The sequence below is a fragment of the Pleurodeles waltl genome, chromosome 7 (genome assembly GCF_031143425.1).
Source record: "Pleurodeles waltl isolate 20211129_DDA chromosome 7, aPleWal1.hap1.20221129, whole genome shotgun sequence".
Classification (NCBI taxonomy): Eukaryota; Metazoa; Chordata; class Amphibia; order Caudata; family Salamandridae; genus Pleurodeles; species Pleurodeles waltl.
Genome location: NC_090446.1, coordinates 319665307 through 319688139, shown reverse-complemented (window position 1 = coordinate 319688139; position 22833 = coordinate 319665307).

Below are 22833 nucleotides of genomic sequence, written 5' to 3'. Positions count from 1 at the left end.
CCTATCTTCACGGCGGGGCCCTCTTCAGCGGTGCCTATCTTCACGGCGGGGCCCTCTTCTGCGGTGCTCTTCTGCACGGCGGGGCCCTGTTCAGCGGTGCCTATCTTCACGGCGGGGCCCTCTTCAGCGGTGCCTATCTTCACGGCAGGGCCCTCTTCAGCGGTGCCTATCTTCACGGCGGGCCCCTCTTCAGCGGTGCTCTTCTGCACGGCGGGGCCCTGTTCAGCGGTGCCTATCTTCACGGCGGGGCCCTCTTCAGCGGTGCCTATCTTCACGGCGGGGCCCTGTTCAGCGGTGCTCATCCAGTAAGTCAAGGGAGCCATGACCTGGCCTGGACTCCCTGCTCAGTCGCCCTCCGACCGTGATGTTGCTGGACCCTTCGGTGACGGAGTCCTGGGCCCTTTGGTGTCCTCCCTAACACCCGGGATGGGGCTTGTGGGGTCCACCTGCTCCGCGCTCCTGCTGGCTGACTTCTCAGCCCTGCTGCCCTTTCGCTCCTTAGATGGGGCTCTCGGGCCCTTGCCTCCCCTAGATGTTGTGGCTGGTGAAGTGGGCGAACATTGCTCCTTGGGGGCAGCCGTGTCAGTCCTCTCACGGCGGCCCTTTACTTTCCTGGTCCTCTTGCCTGGGGGGGAGCTGGATGTGTCCTTGCTGCTGATCGAAGTGTCACTGCTGGCAAAGGGTGGACTCCAGAACCCATGCACCACAGTGACACTCGAAGCTGGGCTGGTGGTGGCTGAGGTGCTCTTGGGACTCTTTGCAGATGGAGGGGGTGGTTCATCGGAGGGAAAGAGGTTAAGATTAGCGAGGAAAAGTTTTTTAGGACCAAGGTAAAGGGTAGGAGAAGTGGTGATGGGAGTGGAGGAAGAGGATGTGGTTGTAGGAGAGTCAGGTGTGCTGTCTTTGGGTGCAGGTGCTTGTGCTGTAGGCTGTCGTGAGGTGGATGGCTGTTGGGTGGGTGGCTGCCTGCGTTTGTGTGTCTTGGAAGAGGGGGTGACAGACACAGTGGGAGAGGACACAGGGGACGTGTAAATGGCAGTGGGGGTGGTGACTGGACTGGAGGGTGTGCTGGTGATGGAAGCACTGGCTGATGGTGGTGTGCATGCAGGTGTGAGTGTAGACGTCACAGGGAGGGAGGAGGGAGACGAGGAGGAGAGGGACACAGAGGTGGTAGTGACTGTTGGAATGTCTGCATCTGGGTGTTGCTTGGGTGAATGCTTGTGGGTTCTGTGGTTCTGTGGTGCTTGTGTCTGGATGAGCTGCCCTTGGGTGTTGAGGTGTGTGCAGGCTGGTCTGATGGTGTGGATGGGATAGGCTGAGGAACAGGAGACAGAGACAGGGTGGAGGCAGTCAGAAGAGGGAGGCTGGAAACAGGGACAATGGCTGCCGTCAGTGCTGAGGCCAGAGCATTGAACGATCGTTGATAGGCAGCCTGACCCGAATGAATGCCCTCCAGGTAGGCATTGCTCCGATGAACCTCCCTTTCTACCCCTTGGATGGCATTCAAAAGGGTAGTCTGCCCAACAATGAGCGTCCTCAGGAGGTCAATGACCTCCGCACTGAGGGCAGCAGGGTTGACAGGGGCAGGGGCTAAGGTGCCTGGGGCGAAGGAGACACCCGCCTTCCTGGGCGAGCGGGCACGGAGCGTAGGCTGAGGGGCTGCTGGGAGGGCGGGGCTGGTGCGCTGGGTGGCGGCTGTACCTGTAGAGGCGGGGGGGCCCGGATGTTGCCGCCACCGCTAGGGAGCTCCCATCCGAGGACGTGTCGGTGTCGCTGGTCTCACCACCGGTCCCCGTTGTGGTGCTCCCCTCGCCCTCCGGATCACTGGTGCCCTCGGTGTCTGTTGCTGGGCCCACCGGGGCCTTGTGACTTGCAGCTCCCTCGTGCTCCGATGCCAAATCTCCTCCGCCTGACGAAGCTAATGCACACATGCACAAGAAGATGAAGAAGAAGGGTGGGGGAGAAAAACGAAGACCAGGTTGAGTGCATGCAATGTCAACACCGTTGGCGGAGAGGACAGACACAGGAGCCTCATGCACTAAGCCGCGCATTTGGGGTACACTACTCAGTACTTCTGACTAGGACAACAGGTCTAGAGACGACAAACGCGCACATGTGTGATGCAGGACCATCGATAGCTGTACTTGTCACCCTACAGAGGTGGGGGCCGGGAGCACAGGGCCATGCCTAAAGGAGAGGACTACACTACAGAAAGCGCCCTGGCCTAATGTCACCCACAACCCTCCTCCCCCACCCAGACGCCTCCACTGCGCAGAAAGATATCAGAATGTGCTGATACTCACCCCCTTGTGTCTGCTGTGATGTCCTCAAGCGCCCATCCAAATCAGGGTAGGCCACCGCCAGGATCCGGGACATCAGGGGGGTCAGGGTACGACTGGCACCCCTCCTACTTTGGGAGGCCATCCCCAGCAGTGACTCGGCGGTCTTCCTGGTCCCGGGGCGGATGTCCTCCCACCTCTTGCAGCAGTGGGTGCCCCGTCTGACGTGGACCCCCAGGGCCCGGACTTCCTTGGCGATGGCACGCCAAATGTCCACTTTCTGATGGGCGCTGACCTATTTGACATGTACAGGGTGGGAAGGAAACATTAATCAATTTACTGCATGTTAGATGTGATTGGCCCCCCCTCCCCAACCTTGCCATATGGCACATGCTCTCATCTGTCGTGCGTTGCACTCCTCATTCGCCCCCCACCCCACCAACTTACATCCACCCCACTCCACACAGGCATCGCCCATTCCATGTGCACCCGGTGTACTTACCTGTTGGTCTGGAGGACCGTAGAGTAACGCATACTGGGGGAGGACCCCATCCACGAGCTTCTCCAACTCTTCGGAACTGAAGGCAGGGGCCCTTTCCCCAGTCGCAGCAGCCATTGTCACTTCCAGACCGAGGTCACAGCAGCACTTGCAGTATAGGTCCTCTCCTGTGGATGATCAGGTCTCGAGTGATTAAGCAGATAGAAAATGGCGGTCACGCCCGCGGCGGTGCGTACCGCGACCGCCGGCGCACATCGTCATTGGCTCCTGAAACCCATAGGCTTCAATGTTAACCAATGCGGCTTCGTATAGCGGTCTTCGACCGCCTACCGCCACAGTGTGCCCCGCCAGCGCATTGACCTCACATCCCATTGTCCCACTTCACAGGTCAGGCAGCCGCCATTTTAAGGGCCCACATGGCATAATTTGTACTGCGTCCCACAGGCCTAGGCCTTGCATTGCCACACATACACGCCTTTCAATACATAGATAACCGTGTGCTATGCAAGCTGTGGTGAACGTACCAGTGATTAGCTTGACTCTGTGCTCCATGTTGTCCTTCCTAGGCACCGTCCGCTGGGACTTGCGAGGAGAAGGATGAATCCTCGCGTGTACCGACCGCTGGTGGACCTGTCGTCAATGGAAGAACGCCACATCATACTACGATACCGACTTGACCGTGCCACTATACATGAACTGTGTGCCCAGCTGGAGCCAGCCCTGATGTCCCCCATCCGCCAACCCACAGGAATTCCCCCTCTAGTGCAGGTTCTGTCAGTCCTCCATTTTTTGGCAAGTGGCTCATTCCAGACAACAGTGGCCATGTCATCTGGAATGTCTCAGCCTATGTTTTCTAAAATTTTGTCTAGAGTGTTGTCTGCCCTGACGAAACACATGTGGAGTTACATTGTATTCCCTGAGGAGGTTGATTTGGCCACTGTGAAGGGTGATTTTTATGCCCTTGGACATATCCCCAACATCATTGGTGCCATTGATGGGACCCATGTGGCCTTAGTACCCCCAAAAGACGATGAGCAGGTGTACAGAAACAGGAAAAATTACCATTCTATGAACGTCCAGGTGGTCTGTTTGGCTGACCAGTACATCTCCCATGTGAATGCCAAGTTCCCTGGGTCAGTGCATGACGCGTATGTGATGCGTAATAGCAGCATCCCTTATGTGATGGAACAGCTACAGAGACAACATGTGTGGCTAATAGGTGACTCTGGTTACCCCAACCTGCCTTGGCTATTGACCCCAGTGAGGAATCCCCGGACCAGGGCAGAGGAACGGTACAATGAGGCCCATGGGCGAACTAGGAGGATCATAGAAAGAACCTTTGTCCTCCTGAAGGCCAGGTTTAGGTGCCTGCATATGACAGGGGGATCCCTGATGTACTCACCAAAGAAGGTGTGCCAGATCATCGTGGCCTGCTGTATGCTTCACAATCTGGCATTGCGACGTCAGGTGCCTTTCCTGCAGGAGGATGGTCCAGATGGTGGTGTTGAAGCAGCTGTGGAGCCTGCGGAGAGAGAAGAGGAGGAAGACGAAGAGGACGACCCAGACAACAGGGACAGAGTTATCCAACAGTATTTTCAGTAGCACACAGGTAAGATTCACCCACGCCATTTAACATTTACTGAAAGCCCCCTGCATCTTTACTTTGTGTATTTCCCCCCAGTTCTTTTAAACTGATGTTTGATTTTCCCTTCCCTTTTCAGTGCTGTATGACCCACTGCGTGACTTCTGCTTGGTTAGCCCATGGACTAAGGCTTATTGACATTGGTATGTTGTCATCACAAGAATAACAGAACATTATTGCTCAGTAATGTGTTATACATTTGTAAATAATACAGGCTGACTGCTGAATGATTTCAGTGCAATGAGTGATTTATTTTTAGTGCTAGATATTGGTACATGATATTAAACAGTGATGGGTGAGGGTGGAGTGATGTCCATGGCAGAGCCCAGTTCCCATTTTCACAGGTGCTTATTCCATATGACTGTGGAAGGATGGAGCAGGGGCAGTTCAAGGTTGGACAGGGTGACACTGAGGGACAGTGGGATGACATCAGGGGGTGTCTTATGCTGGCGGGGGTCTTGGCATCCTACTCTGTCTTCCTTTGTGATCTCAGGTTCCTCTTGCGGGGTGGTTGATCTTCAGCAGGAGGTGGGGTTCTGGTGGCGTGTCGTTCTGTGGGGGCCTCCTGACCACTAGCGCCGGCGGAGGTGGTAGGCTGTTCCTGGCTAGTGACAGGGGCCCTTTGTGGTGCCACATGGTCACGCAATGTGGTTTCTATCCAGTTGAGGGCCTGGACTATGGTCCCCATAGCGGTAGCGATGGTCCTGAGTTCATTGCTGAACCCCATGTAGCGTTCCTCCTGCTGTGCCTGGATCTCGGTGAACCTGGCCAGTACCGTCGCCATCGTCTCCTGGGAGTGATGGTATGCTCCCATGATGGTGGTGAGGGCCTCTTGGAGAGTGGGTTCCCTGGACCTGTCCTCCCCCCCCCTGTCGCACTGCAGCCCTCCCAGTTGCCCTGTTTCCCCGGGCCTCTGTCCCCTGGACGGTGTGCCCACTACCACTGCCCCCAGGTCCCTGTTGTTGTTGGGGTGTTGGGTCAGCCTGGGTGCCCTGTAGTGGCAGACACACCGCTGATTGACGCGTCCTAGAGACAGAGGCATGGGCCCACTGGGTGGGAGCTGTGCTGGTGTCCCCAGAGGGGGTTGGGTCTGCTGTGGCCTGTGTCTGTGTGTGGGGAACCGACTGTCCAGAGGTCCCCGATGGTCCGGGCTGGTCATCAGGTTCTAGGTCGACAGAGCTGCTGTCCTCGCTGGGGGCCTGTTCTGGGGGTGGGATGGACAAATCTGGACCCTCCGTGGCGGTGTGTTGGCGTTCGGGCCCTGCAGGGGTAAAGGAGTATGGTTATTGTTTTTGTGTGTGCCATGGCGTGCATTTTGAGTGCCCTTGTCCCCCAGTGCTGGCATTCCCTTGTGGGAGGTGTTGTGAGGGTGGTTTGGGGGGGGGGGTATGGGTATGTGCAATGGTCATGCTTTGGTGGTGCCTGTCTCTGGTTTGTGTTGGCATTCAGGGGTTGGTGTTGTTTAGGGTGGGTTGTGCTGGTGAGACATTGGCAGGGAGGTTGTGTGCTGGGGGGTTGAGATTGGGGGTGAGGGGGGGGTTTGGCATGCTGGTGGTTGGGGGGGGTGAAGTAGTTGAGATTCGACTTACCAGAGTCCATTCCTCCGTGTACTCCAGCGAGGCCATCAGGATGCAGGATGTTTACTACCTCTTGCTCCCATGCTGTGAATTGGGGTGGAGTGGGTGGGGGTCCGCCGCCAGTCTTCTGCACAGCGATGTTGTGTCGCGACACCATCGAGCGCACCTTCCCCCGTAGGTCGTTCCATCGCTTTCTGATATCTTCCCGATTTCTGGGATGCTGTCCCACAGCGTTGACCCTGTCTACGATCCTTTGCCATAGCTCAGCCTTCCTTGCTATAGTGGTGTGCTGCACCTGTGTGCCGAAGAGCTGGGGCTCAACCCTTATAATTTCCTCCACCATGACCCTGAGTTCTTGGTCCGAGAACCTGGGGTGTCTTTGTGGTGCCATGGGGCGGTGTGGATGAGGTGTGGGGTGGTGTTTGTGGTGATGTGCGTGGTGATATGTGGTGATGTGTGCGTGTATGTGGTGTGGTTGATGAGGTTGGGTTCCTGTGTGTGTTGGGGTTTTCTATTGCTGTGCTCGCTCTCTCTATCTCTCTCTCTCTCGCCTTCTCTCCGATTTCCAACTAGTGGGGGTTTGTGGGTGATGTGGGTGTGTGTTTTATAGTTGATTGGATGTGTGGGAGTGTTGTTTGTATGTGTGTCAGGTGTGTGTATTTCAAATTGTCCAATGTGGCTGTGTTTTGTAATGGTGTGTGTATTTTGAGCGCGGCGGTGTGTACCGCCAATGGAATACCGCGGTTGAAAGACCGCCGCGTGTATTCATGGGTCAGAATGGCATGGGCGTGTTTGTGTTGGCGTGGCGGTGGAGGTTTGGTCATCTCCAGTTTTCCGCGGCCCGCTGATGAGGCGGCCTTCCTTGGATGTCGGGTTTTTGGCGGTTTCACAGTTGGTGGTCAGAATGACCGTGGCGGTTTACCGCGGCCGCGGCGGTAGAATGGCGGACTTCTGATCGGCGGTAAGGGCCTTTTACCGCCGAGGTCAGAATGACCCCCATAGTGTTGTGGGATAGACTGTAGTGGCATACAGTGTAATAGTGTACTGTGGAGTGGCATAAAATAGTGTGTTATAGATTTGAGTGGCGTACAGTGGCATAGCGTAGAGTTTAGTGGTGTAGAATAGAGTGGCCTAAAATGGGTGCAGCGTCACTTTTCTAAAATATGCCCCCAAAGTCTACAGGGACGTCATAGTTAGGTTCTGAATTAACTTGTACAAAACCTTAGAAATTCATCAGTTATAGCTATAGTTATTTCAAGTCACTATAACTTTTGCCCTAAGGTAACTATAACTCACGCCCCCACCATGCACAGTTTTTTAAGGAATAATTTTGCAACAAATGTTACAGTGGTATTATCAATGATGTTATAAAAGATGTAATGAGAGCTGTAATATCTGGTGCAATTAGCAGTGCATGACAAGGTCATGACTTATTACCTTACAGCATGAGGTGGTGGTCTCCCAAGGCTGTGGGAGGGGGGGCTGGGCAGCCCTCCATCATTTTGGCCCTCATTACAACCCCTGGTGGTCGGCAGTAATTTGGGGAAAGGTATTGTTAACAGGCTGGTGGTACCTTTTCCAAAATTATGACATTGGAGGTTTGGCTCAAGCCAAACCACCTAGGTAACACTCCGTACGCCAGGGTACTTACGACCGCTGGGCTGGAGACTGCAGTCTCCAGTCAGGCAGCCATCACAATCCCACCCTCTGGATTATGAATCTACCTACTGCCATGGTTTTTGTGGCAAGCGTACAGCCACGAAAATCATGGTGGTAGTTACTATCAGTGCCAGGGAATTTCTTCCCTGGCACTGATACGGGGCTCCTCTGCCCCCTCCTCCACAGAGTCCTCCTCCACCCTCCCCCTCCCTCTCTAGGCCCCCTCCGCACATTTACACACACACATGCATACCCACATCCACTCACGCATGCACACATACATACCCACACAACGCAACACACACCAACATACATTGTCGCACACACGCATTCACAACATACACGTACACTCACATTCAGTCATTCACGCACTCATTCAATGCGACTCACACCCGCATGCACGCATACAAAAACAGACACACACACACACAACACCCCCGCACACGCACACACCACCCCCCATCCCCCTCTCCCGTCGGGGAACCCAACTTACCTGCTTGAAGGAGGTCCTCCAGCAGTAGATGGGACGCAGCGATGCTATCAGCAGCAGCGCCCGCCAGCAAAACACTGCCAAGCCGTATCATTGCTCAAGATATGGTCGGCGGTGTTTTGCTGGCGTGGGGCTGCTGCTGACAGCAGCACCACCTTACCGCCATCCATCGCCATGAGCGTTGGCGGAATTCCGTCAATGGTCATAATGCGGGTGGGTGGCTGGTAGCCACGGCAACAGTATGTTGGCTGCCATCACTGTGGCGGTAGGCAGCATTTGCCGCCAAGGTCCTAATAAGGGCCTTTATTTGGTATTGGACCCGGGGAGGTGGTGAGCAGCCCCCATGCATTGTATTTCATTGAAGCCCTGGTGAGGTGGGGGTCCCCGGGGCTGTGGGGGGACACCCTTCCACCGCATTATATTAGACTAAGGCCCCAGGAAGGTGGCAGTCCCTGGGGCATCAAACCGCTCTGGGAGGGGGGCCCTGTACCCTCCCTCTTTCGTTTTCACATGCCTCAGGACCTGGCCCATCTAGAGGCTTCTTAAAAACAAGTTTGGGATTCTGCACTTTTTTTCATTTGTTTTGCAAATTTACGAATCCACTGCAAATTTGAGGCAAAAAATCCTGCATGCAACACAAACATCCTTACACCGTGGCACATGGCTGCCTGCATTGGCGCTAGGCTGCAAAAAGGTTGAAGGAAAAGACAGGTATGTGCTATATTGTACAAATAAAGTGCATTCCTGTCCTTTCCCTGTGGCGCAGGGCAGCGCAGCAAGGTGACTTGCTGTGTTGCCCTGCACCACAAAGCCCATAAATATGGCCCCAGTCCTTAAAGGCCTGCTACTGCTTTAACGGTGAGGTGAAAAAAAATTCAATAATCAATTAAGGTGCTGCTAAAGTTCACAATGAACATAAGATCAATGGAAGATGAATTTACCTATTCACAGATAGGTTTAAAGGAATCTGCATTGCCTTACCATATATGTAATGCATCAACTATTATCTCTTCCATAACCAATGTGTTTGAGGAATGAAGTACCACATTTCCCTCAAAATTGTCAACATATATAATGGCAACATTCAGCGCGAAGTAAGCACTCTTATTTTACCGGTAAATAGTACTCTCCATCAAACTCAAAATAGTTTTTGTTGAGAGCTAAAGTAAGGAGGGATACAACAAAATCAGCTGGCACTGTGTCACGAAAGAAGTGTAGTTCCAACATTTGTTTTATAATGCAAATCCCATCTTCTAAGATATATAAGTGTACAAGGTCTTGGTGTCCACACAAATCAGCTTTTGATGTTCAGTATTGCAAACCAAGTGCCAAATGTATGACTATTAGAGATTGTGACTTGCAATTTGTGAATTTGAGCAATTTGCAAATTGTGAGTCACAATCTCTGATGTACAGCAGTGTCTCAGACACTGTTTGCGATTCCCCATAAGTCACAATGGGCCTGCCTCATTAATATTCCTGAGACAGGTTGCAATTTGTGCCCCCTTGGGAATTGCCTGCACTCACAGGGATGGTAGCCTGCTGGGGTCAGTAGGTGACAATGGCTGTGACTGCTTTTAAAAGAAAGCAGTTGCTTTTTAAATGCAGCCCGTTTTCTTTAAAGGAAAATGGGATGCTATTCAAAAATAAAAATGAAAAGGTTTTTTTTTTCCATTTTTCACAGTGGCCACAGGTCCATTGGGTCACTGTCTGTTCTGAAATAATGTTGCTGCTCCCACTCACAAAGTGGAAGGGGCCTCTTCCAGTTTGCGAATAGCTTACACCAATTTGAATTGGTGGTTATCTGTGAATGTTTTGTGACCGCGTTCCCGGTTGCAAAACATTCATGCATACCAGTTTAAATCACTATTATGAAGGGACGCCCCTTACACTCCTCTTCCCAATAGCGACTCGCAAACCCTATTTTGTGAATCGGTAACAGGGTAATAACTCGCAAAATAGGGTTGGCACATATGAAAATGGATTTTACAGGTTGCAAACGGGCCGATGGCTTGTTTGCGATAGGTAAAATGTGTCCCACTTCACACCCTGGGTCACTTAAGTTGGTAGATAAAGTCATTGTTGTCCCTGGTGTAGTTAAATGCTTTAAGGCTCTAGTTTATCGTGACCCTGGTCATGTAGCTGTGCCAGTACTGCCCCAGTAAAATGTTCTGAAGCATCATTTTGGACAACAAACACTTTGTAAAATCAGGTGCCTTTAGGACAGGTGCTGGGGATAAAGCTTCTGTTAGGTTGTCAAAGTAATTTTGACATTGGTCAGTCCAGATAACGTTTCTATCCTGTTAACTCTGTCAAAGATGTCACTTTGGAACCATAATTTCAGAAAAATCTTCCGTAATACCCAATCAGGCCAAGAAAGGCTCTGACTAGGATTTAGGTTTTAGAAGTGACCTATGTAAGAATTGAGTGGATTTTGGGCTAGAGAGGTCATATACAGCCTCCACCTACTTTGTGGCCTAGTACACAACAGAACCCTGCCCTATCTGGCACCTACTTGCCTTGTTAGTGATGTCTTCCTTCTGGCGGGCTTGAAGCACTTCCTTGAGCTAGACCCGGTAATCCTCCCAGGTTGATCTCAACACAGCAATATCATCCAGACAAGCTGCACTAAAGTCATCCGAACATGACAGTCCTCTGTTCAACAACTTCTGATAGGAGGCAGGTGCATTTTTCAGCCCAACAGGCAGCACTTTGAATCGAATGGCCTTCAGAGGTTAATAAAGCAGAACTTAGTTTGGCTACTGGTGTGAGGGCCATCCGCCAATAATAACCTGAAGTCAGGTCAAAGGTGCCCAGATATATTGCAGGCCATTTTTCTAGGCTCCTGTGTCCCTTGACATTCCTTAAAGACCTTTTGTGCTCCCTTTGAAGACACATACCCACTCTGAAAGAAAAATCATTGCTGCATGAGTCCTTGTATTCTCTCCATCTCTGGCAGATATTTCGAGGTCATTGCCCAGAATGCACTCCACTGGGATGCAGGGGACACATCTACTTTCTTAGGGCCAGTAACCCCTCCCCACTCAAGCTTACCACAGCTATAAGATGTGCCTTTGTAACATTGTCAGAGTTTACTATCTGGTGCACCTCATCAGGTATTATCGGTTCTTGGGAACCAAGCTTGTGAATTACCATGGTGGTGCTGACACCTGTGTCCCTCAGGGTCTGGACTTGAACGCCATTGATTCTTGGGCACTGTCTGTATTTTTCTATACTGGCAGGCCAGTGAGCCAAGGGTTCAATTTCTTCCTCACCTATGGAGGCTAAAGCAGCTTCAGTGTACACGTTACAATGTCCTCCCCCATCCCTACACTTGCACTGCACTGAAACTTTCTATATTGAATTTCCATATAAAAACATCCAGCAGTGTCAGCAGCTCACAGAGGTAGACATCAGCATAACACTTCCAAGTGCTAGTAATTTACACAGTTTCAATATGGGGCTGTGAATATTTTGCAAGTGAGTAGTTAAACAAATGCATCATTACATCATGCAATTCTGTCAATAACATAATTGCCTTAACCCCTCCCATCCCAAAAATGTCTGCAAACAGAATTAGCAAAAGTCATGAGTGGATTTTATTGAGCTCTGGCCTCATTACGATTTCGCCGTCGGCGATCCTTTCACAGGAGTGCCAAAGCCGCTGCAGGCAAAAGACCGCCAGCACTGGAGGTCTTTTGCCCGTCATATTAGGAGTGTTCCACTGGGCCAGTGGACGAAAACAGCATTTTCGCCTGCTGGCCAGCGGAACACTCACCACAGCATTGACACTGCTTGTAATTGAGCCTGTGGCAATGTTGTGGTGTATCGGGTGCGACAGCATCTGTCGCGCATTTCACTGCCTGTAATTCGGGCAGTGAAATGCGGGATGGGACTGGGCATGGGGACCCCTGCACTGCCCCCAGCCAAATGTAAGGGCAGTGCAGAGGCCCCAGGGGCCCCTGACACCCCCATTCCACCAGCCTTGCCATGGCAATGTTTACCGCCATGGAAAGGCTGGCGGATGGTGACTCATAATCCCCTGGCTTGCAGCGCTCCCCATGCGGATTACAACTGCCGGGACCTCCAGGGTGCAGGCTGGCAGCGGCCTGGCGGTATTGGTGGTTTGACCATGGCGGCTCCGCCACGGTTATAATGGGGCAGTCGGACAGCCCTGTCTGCGGAGGTCCAACCGCTATCACGAGGCTAAGACCACCAGCCTCATCATGATGCCCCGGCCAGAGGTGCTCCCCCTCTAAATTTTGGCCATCTTCAAACCCATCCCAGTCCCCCACTACAGCTATATCTAGAAGAGGTGAAGTATTTGAGTACATGTGGGGCAGGCTGTGAGCGGAAGTCCCTTGGAGAAGAAAGACACCAAAGAACCCCAAGTATATTCAAAATTTTAAAACTTATCCTGGAGTGTCTTTGCATAAGTTCCATCGTCAAATCATACCATAGCCTAATAAAGCCACTGAGTGATCGATGGCTTATCAGGTTTTTTCCATGCTAAAGCTATGGCCAATTTAGCAACTCCCAGGCACAAACAAATGATTGAGCAATTGCTTGAGGTTTGGCATTTAAGAGATCTGTTCCTCAGTCCCAAAAGAGTAAACCCTGTTGCAGCAGGTAAGGGGGTAACCTAAGATATTTTTGTTTTTACTGTAGACTCTTTGACCAATAAGGGAAGATCTTGGGGCAGTCCCTCCAGATATGACACTAGTCCGCAAGCAACCCAGCCCCTCTTGCAAAAATCCATTGTGTTAGGGAAAATTCCCTTGAGTTTTGTGAGATAAAGATACCCTTCATATAAAACTTTATAGTGGGCATCCCTCATCCCCATAGAGTGGTTAAACCATTGGACATCATTCTATAGCCATCACCACTGATCTTCAAAAATTGTCTCTCCCAGTAAAGTGGACCAGACTTCCATATGTTGGGGTTGGGTACCAGTGGAGGTGTCTATCAAAGGTGCATTTAAAAATGAGATAGCTCCTTTTGTTCCCCTTGGGTGTGTAACAAATCTTTCAATTGGTGAGAGGTCCCTCATAGTGGCCTCCCTCAGTTCAGGGTGGAGTACTCAATTGTGTGTAGTATTATTGCCCCGAATGTGGTAGCACAAAATTCCTTTGACAATTTTCAAAGTTAAGGCTACCCCATCCATTAAATCATAAGACAGCCTCCTTCCTTCCATTGATCAAAGGGTCCCTGAGAGAGTGCTGGGGGGAATGCTGGGTTGAACTGGATAGGTGTAAATGGTGAGGACAATGTAGCCCAGGATGCTGCATGGTTCACGCCATCCCAGATTTCCAGGGTTGTTGTTATTGGTGTGCTTAAGTAAACGTTGGTGGGTCTGTCCAATTTAAGCTTCCCTCAGAGGTCCCAGATATATCAGCACACCACCGCTCCATCCATATGGAGCCAGTGTTTGTCTGACTAATGCAGGGACCACTCTGTAATCACTCTCAATTGGGCCATCCTATAATAGGATAAAAAGTCTGAGAGAGAGAGGCCTTCCGCATCTTTAGGCCACTGGAGTAATATATAAGGAAGCTGGGCTCTATGATTCTGCCAAATAAAAGTAATCATGAGTGTGCGCACCTTTGAAAAAAGTCTCCCTCAAATTCAATTAGAAGCCCTTGGAATAAATAGGAATTGTGGTAATACTGCAATTTTAATGGCTTGGATACAAACCAGCCAAGATTGATAAACAAGGGCCCACTGCCTAAAGTTGGTAATAAGTTGTTGACGGAGTCAGAGGGAGTTGGCTTTATACAAGTCAGAGATTTTAGAGGTAATTTTGATCCTCATGTATGTGAGATCTTTTTTGGCCCAGTGGAAGGGGGCTGTTAGGGCCAGTGTCTCTATCTCAGCTGGAAGGAGAGTAAAATTGAGGATGTATGATTTATGGAGGTTGATGCGATAACCTGCTTAACCCTCAAACCTAACCAGCTCTTGTTGTAAAGCCACAAGTGGTGTTGCTGGGGATGTCAAGGACAATAGAAAGTCACCTGCAAATAAAGACATCTTATGTGTAGCAGACCCAAAGGAAATACCCTGAATCTCCCCCTCCTGCCTCACTCTCACAGCCAAAGTTTCTATGCTGAGAGCAAACAAGAGAGGAGAAAGCAGGCCACCCTGGCATGTGCCTCCTTCTAAATTGAAAGTATTAGATTCTACCCCATTTATTAGCACTCATGAGAAGGGGTTAGAGTAGTTGGCTTGGACCATAGTGATACATTTATCACTCATGCATAATCTTTTGAGAGTGTGGAAGAGGAAGGCTATGTCTACACAGTCAAATGCCTTTTTGGTGTTTAGCGCTACCACGACTACTGGGATTTTTAGTGGCTTTTTCCACTAAGTGAATTGCCTGACGTAGGTTATCATATGTTTGCCTCCTCTTGATGAACCCAGACTGGTCCGGATATACCAGATCCAGCAAAACTATTTCCAGTCTGGTTGCAAGTATCTTGATGTATACGTTGGCATCTAAATTTAGTAGGGTGATGGGTCTATATGATGTGCAATAGTGTAGCTCTTCCCCTGGTTTTAGGAAGACAGATATTAAGGCTTCACTTTTTTATAGAATTGGGCCATGAAGCTATCTGGCCCGGGTGATTTGAGGAGCTAAAGGGTGGCAATGGGCGTCCAAACCCCCTCAGCTTAATTGTGGCTGCTTAGCGATCCGTTTTCTTACTTGGTGACCTGTTGGACGTCACCCTCCTGGAGATATTGTTGCTGGTCTGGGGCCTCTGGGTGTTCCGTTGTATATAATTGTTTGCAGAAATTCCTGAAGGCATTCGCCTTGTCTATGTCTGAGGTTGCCACCCATCCATCTTCTAAATTGTATTTGACCAAAGTATTCTTTTTCATGTCTAACTCCCAACTGGCACCCCAAACTGCTTTCTGTCTTTTTCCCTTGGTCATACGCTCCACAGTTAAGGCAGAGTAAGGTAAGCACTGCCCTATTAGTATATATGGTGTTCAATTTCCTCTGAGTGCCTTTACTTTCAGTTGGGCCTGTAATGAGGGGGTGTTGGACTTTTTTGCTTATGCAGGGTCATCCTCAATCTTTTTGCCTCCTGCCTCCTATTTTTTCTGACCTGTTGCTGTTGGTTTTTGAACTCTGAGCACTTTACCACTGCTAACCAGTGCTAAAATGTATATGCTCTCTGTGTAAATTGTATGTAATTGGCATATGTGATTTACTAGTAAGTCCCTAGTAAAGTGCGCTAGAGGTGCCAGGGCCTGTAAATCAAATGCTACTAGTGGGCTTACAGTACTGGTCGTGCCACCCACATACGTACCTCTGTAATCATATCTCAGACCTGCCACTGCAGTATCTGTGTGTGCAGTTTTAACTGTAAATTCAACTTGGCAAGAGTACCCACTTGCCAGGCCTAAACCATCCCTTTTTATACATGTTAGGCACTCCTAACATAGGCCCTAGGTAGCCCCAAGGGCAGGGTGCAGTGTTTGGTTAAGGTAGGACATATAGTAATGTGTTTTATATGTCCTGATAGTGAAATATTGCTACATTTGTTTTTCACTGTTGCAAGGCCTGTCCCTCTCATAGGTTAACATGGGAGCTACCTTTAAATCTGATTAAAGTGTAGATTCCCTTTGGGAGCGGATGGACATGTATTGTTTGGGGTCTCTGAGCTAACAATTTAAAAATACATCTTTTAGTAAAGTTGATTTTAAGATTGTGGGGGTCATTCTGACCTCAGCGGTAAAAGGCCCTTACCGCCGGTCAGAAGACCGCCATTATACCGCCGCGGTAAACCGCCACGGTCATTCTAACCTCCAACTGGCAAACCGCCAAAAACCCGACATCCACGGAAGTCCGCCTCATCAGCGGGCAGCGATAAACTGGAGATGACCAAACCTCCACCGTCACGCCAACACAAACACGCCCATGCCATTACGACCCACGAATCCACGAGGCGGTCTTTCAACCGCGGTATTCCATTGGCGGTACACACCAAATACACACACACATACAAAACACAGCCACATTGGACAATTCAAAATACACACACCTGATACACATACACACACCACTCCCACACACCCATCACCATATAAAACACACACCCACATCACCCACAAACCCCCACAAATCGAAATTCAGAGACAAGGCGCAATACACAGAGAGAGAGCACAGGGAACGCAAACCACAACACACATAGGAACCCAACATCATCACCCATACCACATCTACGCACACATCACCACACACCACCACTCACATCACCACAAACACCACCCCACACCTCATCCACACCACCCCATGGCACCCCAAAGACACCCAAGGTTCTCGGACCAAGAACTCAGGGTCATGGTGGAGGAAATAATAAGGGTAGAGCCCCAGCTCTTCGGCACACAGGTGCAGCACACCACAATAGCCAGGAAGGCGGAGCTATGGCAAAGGATCGTCGACAGGGTCAATGCTGTGGGACAGCATCCCAGAAATCGGGAAGACATCCGAAAGCGCTGGAACGACCTACGGGGGAAGGTGCGCTCGATGGTGTCGCGACACAACATCGCTGTGCAGAAGACTGCGGCGGACCCCCACCCACTCCACCCGAATTCACAGCATGGGAGCAAGAGGTAGTAAACATCCTGCATCCTGATGGCCTCGCTGGAGTAGCCGGAGGAATGGACTCTGGTAAGTCTAATCTCAAATACTTCACCCCCCCCCAACCACCAGCATGCCAACCCACACCCCCACCCTCACCCCCAACCCCCAGCACACATCCTTCCTGCCAATGTCTCACCAGCACAACCCACCCAACCCAACACCAAACCCTGAATGCCAACACAAACCATGGACACCCCTCACCTATGCATGACCACTGCACATACCCATCCCCCCCCACAAACCACCCTCACAACCCCTCCCACAAGGGAATGCCAGCACTGGGGGACAAGGGCACCCACAAATCGCACGCCATGGCACACACAGAAGCAATAACCATACTCTTTTACCCCTGCAGGGCCCGAACGCCAACACACCGTCCAGGAGGGTCCAGATTTGTCCATCCCACCCCCAGAACAGGCACCCAGTGATGACAGCAGCTCTGTCGACCTAGAACCTGATGACCAGCCCGGACCATCGGGGACCTCTGGACAGTCGGTTCCCCACACACAGACACAGGCCACAGCAGACCTAACCCCCTCTGGGAATATCAGCACAGCTCCCACCCTGCGGGCCCATGCCTCTGTCTCCAGGACGCGTCAATCAGCGGTGTGTCTGCCACTACAGGGCACCCAGGCTGACCCACCACCCCAACAACAACAGGGACCTGGGGGCAGTGGTAGTGGGCACACCGTCCAGGGGACAGAGGCCCGGGGAAACAGGGGAACTGGGAGGGCTGCAGTGCGACAGGGGGGGGAGGACAGGCCCAGGGAACCCACTCTCCAAGAGGCCCTCACCACCATCATGGGAGCATACCACCACTCCCAGGAGACGATGGCGACGGTACTGGCCAGGTTCCAGGAGATCCAGGCACAGCAGGAGGAACGGTACATGGGGTTCAGAGACGAACTCAGGATCATCGGTTCCGCAATGGGGACCATAGTCCTGGCCCTCAACCAGATAGTCACCACATTGCGGGACCATGTGGCACCACAAAGGGCCCCTGTCACTAGCCTGGACCAGGAACAGCCTACCACCTCCGCCGGCGCTAGTGGACAGGAGGCCCCCACACAACGACAGGCCACCAGAACCCCACCTCCTGCTGAAGAACAACCACCCCGCAAGAGGAACCTGAGATCACAAAAGAAGACAGAGTAGGATGCCAAGACCCCCGCCAGCATAAGATACCCCCTGATGTCATCCCACTGTCACACATTGTCACCCTGTCCAACCTTAAACAGCCCCTGCTCCATCCCTCCACAGGCATATGGACAATGCACCTGTGAAACTGAGAACTGGACTCTGCCATGGACATTACTCCACCCCCACCCATCACCGTTTTACCATCATGGACCTATATGTAGCACTAAAAATAAATCACTAATTGCACTTAAAAAATCTGGAGTCTGCTTGTATTCTTAACAAATGTATTACACATAACGGTTCAATAATGTTCATTTACATTGTGATGACAACATACCAATGTCAATGAGCTTTAGTCCATGGGCAAACAAAGCAGAAGTCACGCAGTTGGTCAAACAGCTCTGAAAAGTGAATGGAAAGTCAGAATTCAGTGAAAAGGAAATGTTGGGGAACACAGAAAGTAGAAATGCAGGAGGCCAGAGGTAAATGTAAAATGGCGTGGGTGATTCTTACCTGTGTGCTACTGAAAATACTGTTGTATAACTATATCCCTGTTGTCCGTGTCATCCCCGTCGTCTTCCTCCTCTTCACTCTCCACAGGCTCCACAGCTGCTACAACACCACCATCTGGAGCATCCTCCTGCAGGAAAGGCACCTGGGGTCGCAAAGCCAGGTTGTGAAGCATACAGCAGGCCACGATGACATGGCACACCTTCTTTGGTGAGTACATTAGAGATCCACCTGTCATATGCAGGCACCTAAACCTGGCCTTCAGGAGCTCGAAGGTCCTTTCTATGATCCTCCTAGTTCGCCCATGGGCCTCATTGTACCGTTCCTCTGCCCTGGTCCGGGGATTCCTCACTGGGGTCAATAGCCAAGGCAGGTTGGGGTAACCAGAGTCACCTATTAGCCACACACGTTGTCTCTGTAGCTGTTCCATCACATAAGGGATGCTGCTATTTCGCATAACATACGCGTCATGCACTGACCCAGGGAACTTGGCATTTACATGGGAGATGTACTGGTCAGCCAAACAGACCACCTGCACATTCATCGAATGGTAATTTTTTCTGTTTCTGTACACCTGCTCATTGTCTTTTGGGGGTACTAAGGCCACATGGGTCCCATCAATGGCACCAATGATGTTGGGGATATGTCCAAGGGCATAGAAATCACCCTTCACAGTGGCCAAATCACCCTCCTCAGGGAAAACAATGTAGCTCCGCATGTATTTCATCAGGGCAGACAACACTCTGGACAAAATCTTAGAAAACATAGGCTGAGACATCCCTGATGACATGGCCACTGTTGTCTGAAAGGACCCACTTGCCAAAAAATGGAGGACTGACAGAACGTGCACCGGAGGGGGAATTCCTGTGGGTTGGCGGATGGGGGACATCAGGGCTGGCTCCAGCTGGGCACACAGTTCATGTATAGTGGCTCGGTCAAGTCGGTATCGTAGTATAATATGTCGTTCTTCCATTGTCGACAGGTCCACCAGCGGTCGGTACACGGGAGGATTCCTCCTTCTCCTCGCAAGTCCCAGCGGACGGTGCCTAGGAAGGACAACAAGGAGTACAGAGTCAAGCAACCCACAGGTACGTAACCACAGCTTGCACAGTACAGGAATCGCTATGCATTGAATGGCTTGTATGAGTGGCAATGCAAGGCCTAGGCCTGTGTGACGCAGTAGAAATTAAGCCATGTGGGCCCTTGAAATGGCGGCTGCCTGACCTGAGAAGTGTGACAGTGGGATGTGAGGTCAATGCGCTGGCATGGCACACCGTGGCGGTAGGCGGTCGAAGACCGCTGTGCGAAGCCGCATTGGTTAACATTGAACCCTATGGGATTCAGGAGCCAATGACGAGACCGCCATTTTCTATCTGAATAATCACTCGAGACCTGATCATCCACAGGAGAGGACCTACACTGCAAGTGCTGCTGTGACCTCGGTCTGGAAGAGACAATGGCTGCTGCGACTGGGGACAGGGCCCCTGCCTTCACTTCTGAAGAGTTGGAGAAACTTGTGGATGCGGTCCTCCCCCAGTATGCGCTACTCTACGGTCCTCCAGACCAACAGGTAAGTACACTGGGTGCACTTTGAATGGGCTATGCCTGGGTTGTGTATGGTGGATGTAAGATGGTGGGGTGGGGAGAGAATTAGGAGTGCAAGGCACGACAGATGAGAATATGTGCCACATGGCAAGGTTGGGGAGGGGGGGGCAATCACATCTAACATGCAGAAAAATGATGACATTTCCTATTCCACCCTCTACATGTCAAATAGGTCAGCGCCCATCAGAAAGTCGACATTTGGCGTGCCATCGCCATTGAAGTCCGGGCCCTGGGGGTCCACAACAGACGGGGCACCCACTGCCGAAAGAGGTGGGAGGACATCCGCCGCGGGACCAGGAAGACCGCCGAGTCACTGCTGGGGATGGCCTCCCAACGTAGGAGGGGTGCCAGTCGTACCTTGACCCCCCTGATGTCCCGGATCCTGGCGGTGCCCTACCCCGATTTGGATGGGCGCGTGAGGACATCACAGCAGACACAAGGGGGTGAGTACCAGCACATTCTGCTATCTTTACACGCAGTGGAGGCGTCTGGGTGGGGGAGGAGGGCTGTGGGTGACATTAGGCCAGGGCGCTTTCTGTAGTGTAGTCCCCTCCTTTAGGCATGGCCCTGTGCCCCCGCCCCCCACCTCTGTAGGGTGACAAGTACAGCAATCGATGGTCCAGCATCACCCATGTGCGCATTTGTTGTCCATAGACCTGTTGGCCTAGTGACAAGTACTGAGTAGTGTACCCCGATTGCGCGGCGTAGTGCATGAGGCTCCTGTGTCTTGCCTCTCCGCCAACGGTGTTGACAATGCATGGACTCAACCTGTTTTTATTTCTCCCCCCACCCTTTTTCTTTATCTTCTTGTGCATGTGTGCATTAGCATCATCAGACGGAGGAGAATTGGCATCGGAGCACGAGGGAGCTGCAACTCATAAGGCCCCGGTGGGCCATGGTACAGACACTGAGGTCACCAGTGATACGGAGGGCGAGGGGAGCACCACAACGGGGACCCGTGGTGACACCAGCAACACCAACACGTCCTCGGAAGGGAGCTCCCTAGCGGTGGCGGCAATATCCGGGCCCCCTGCCTCTCCAGGTACAGCCGCCACCCAGCGCACCAGCTCCGCCCTCCCAGCAGCCCCTCAGCCTTTGCTCCGTGCCCGCTCGCCCAAGAAGGCGGGCATCTCCTTCGCCCCAGGCACCTCAGGCCCTGCCCCTGTTACCCCTGCTGCCCTCAGTGAGGAGGTCATTGACCTCCTACAGACCATCATTGTTGGGCAGTCTACCCTTTTGAATGCCATCCAGGGGGTAGAGAGGGAGGTGCATCGGAGCAATGCATACCTTGAGGGCATTCATTCGGGTCAGGCTGCCCATCAACGATCGTTCAATACTCTGGTCTCAGCACTGACTGCAGCCATTGTCCCTGTTTCCAGCTTCCCTCTTCTAACTGCCTCCACCCTGTCTCTGTCTCCTGTTCCTCAGCCTATCCCATCCACACCATTAGACCAGCCTGCACACACCTCAACACCCAAGGGCAGCTCATCCAGACATAAGCACCACAGATCCCACAAGCATTCACCCAAGCAACACCCAGATGCAGACATGCCAACAGTCACTACCACCTCTGTGTCCCCCTCCTCCTCGTCTCCCTCCTCCCTCCCTGTGACGTCTCCACTCACACCTGCATGCACACCACCATCAGCCAGTAGTTCCATCACCAGCACATCCTCCAGTACAGTCCGCACACGTGCAGTCACCACCCCCACTGCCATGTACATGTCCCCTGTGTCCTCTCCCACTGTGTCTGTCCCCCCCTCTTCCAAGACACACAAACGCAGGCAGCCACCCACCCAACAGCCAACCACCTCACGACAGCCTACGTCACAAGCACCTGCACCCAAAGACAGCACACCAGACTCTCCTACAACCACATCCTCTTCCTCCACTCCCATTCCCACTGCACCTACCCTTTACATTGGTCCTAAAAAAGTTTACCTCTCCAAACTTAACCTCTTTGCCCCACCTGACCCACCCCCTCCATCTGGTAAGAGTCCCTTGAGCACCTCAGCCACCACCAGCCCTGCTTCAAGTGTCAGCATTGTGCACGGGTTTTGGAGTCCCCCCTTTCCCAGCACTGATACATCGGCCAGCAGCAAGGGGACAGCCAGCCCCCCCCCCCCTGGAAAGAGGACCCGTAAAATCAAGGGTCGCTGCGAGAAGACTGACACGGCTGCCCCCAAGGAGCAAAGTCCTGGGTCGTCACCTGCCACAACATCCAGGGGAGGCAAGGGCCAGAGAGCCTCATCGAAGGAGGGCAAGGGCAGCAGGGCGGAGAAGTCAGCCAGCAGGGGCGCGGACCAGGAGGGCCCCACAAGCCCCATCCCGGGTGTGACGGAGGACACCCACGGGCCCAGGACTCCGTCACAGAAGGGTCCAGCAACTGCACGGTCGGAGGGCGACTAAGCAGGGAGTCCTGGCCAGGTCTGGCTCCCTTGAATGACTGGACAAGCACTGCTGAAGAGGTCCCCGCCGTGAAGAAAGGCACCGCTGAAGAGGGCCCCGCCGTGATTAAAGGCACTGCTGAAGAGGGCCCCGCCGTGCTGAAAGGCACTGCTGAAGAGGTCCCCGCCGTGAAGAAAGGCACCGCTGAAGAGGGCCCCGGCGTGCTGAAAGGCACCGCTGAAGAGGGCCCCGCCGTGCTGAAAGGCACCGCTGAAGAGGGCCCCGCCGTGCTTAAAGGCACCGCTGAAGAGGGCCCCGCCGTGCTGAAAGGCACCTCTCCGCTGGGCCCCGCCGTCTCAAGCACCGCTCCGCTGGGCCCTTCCTGTCAAGCACCGCTC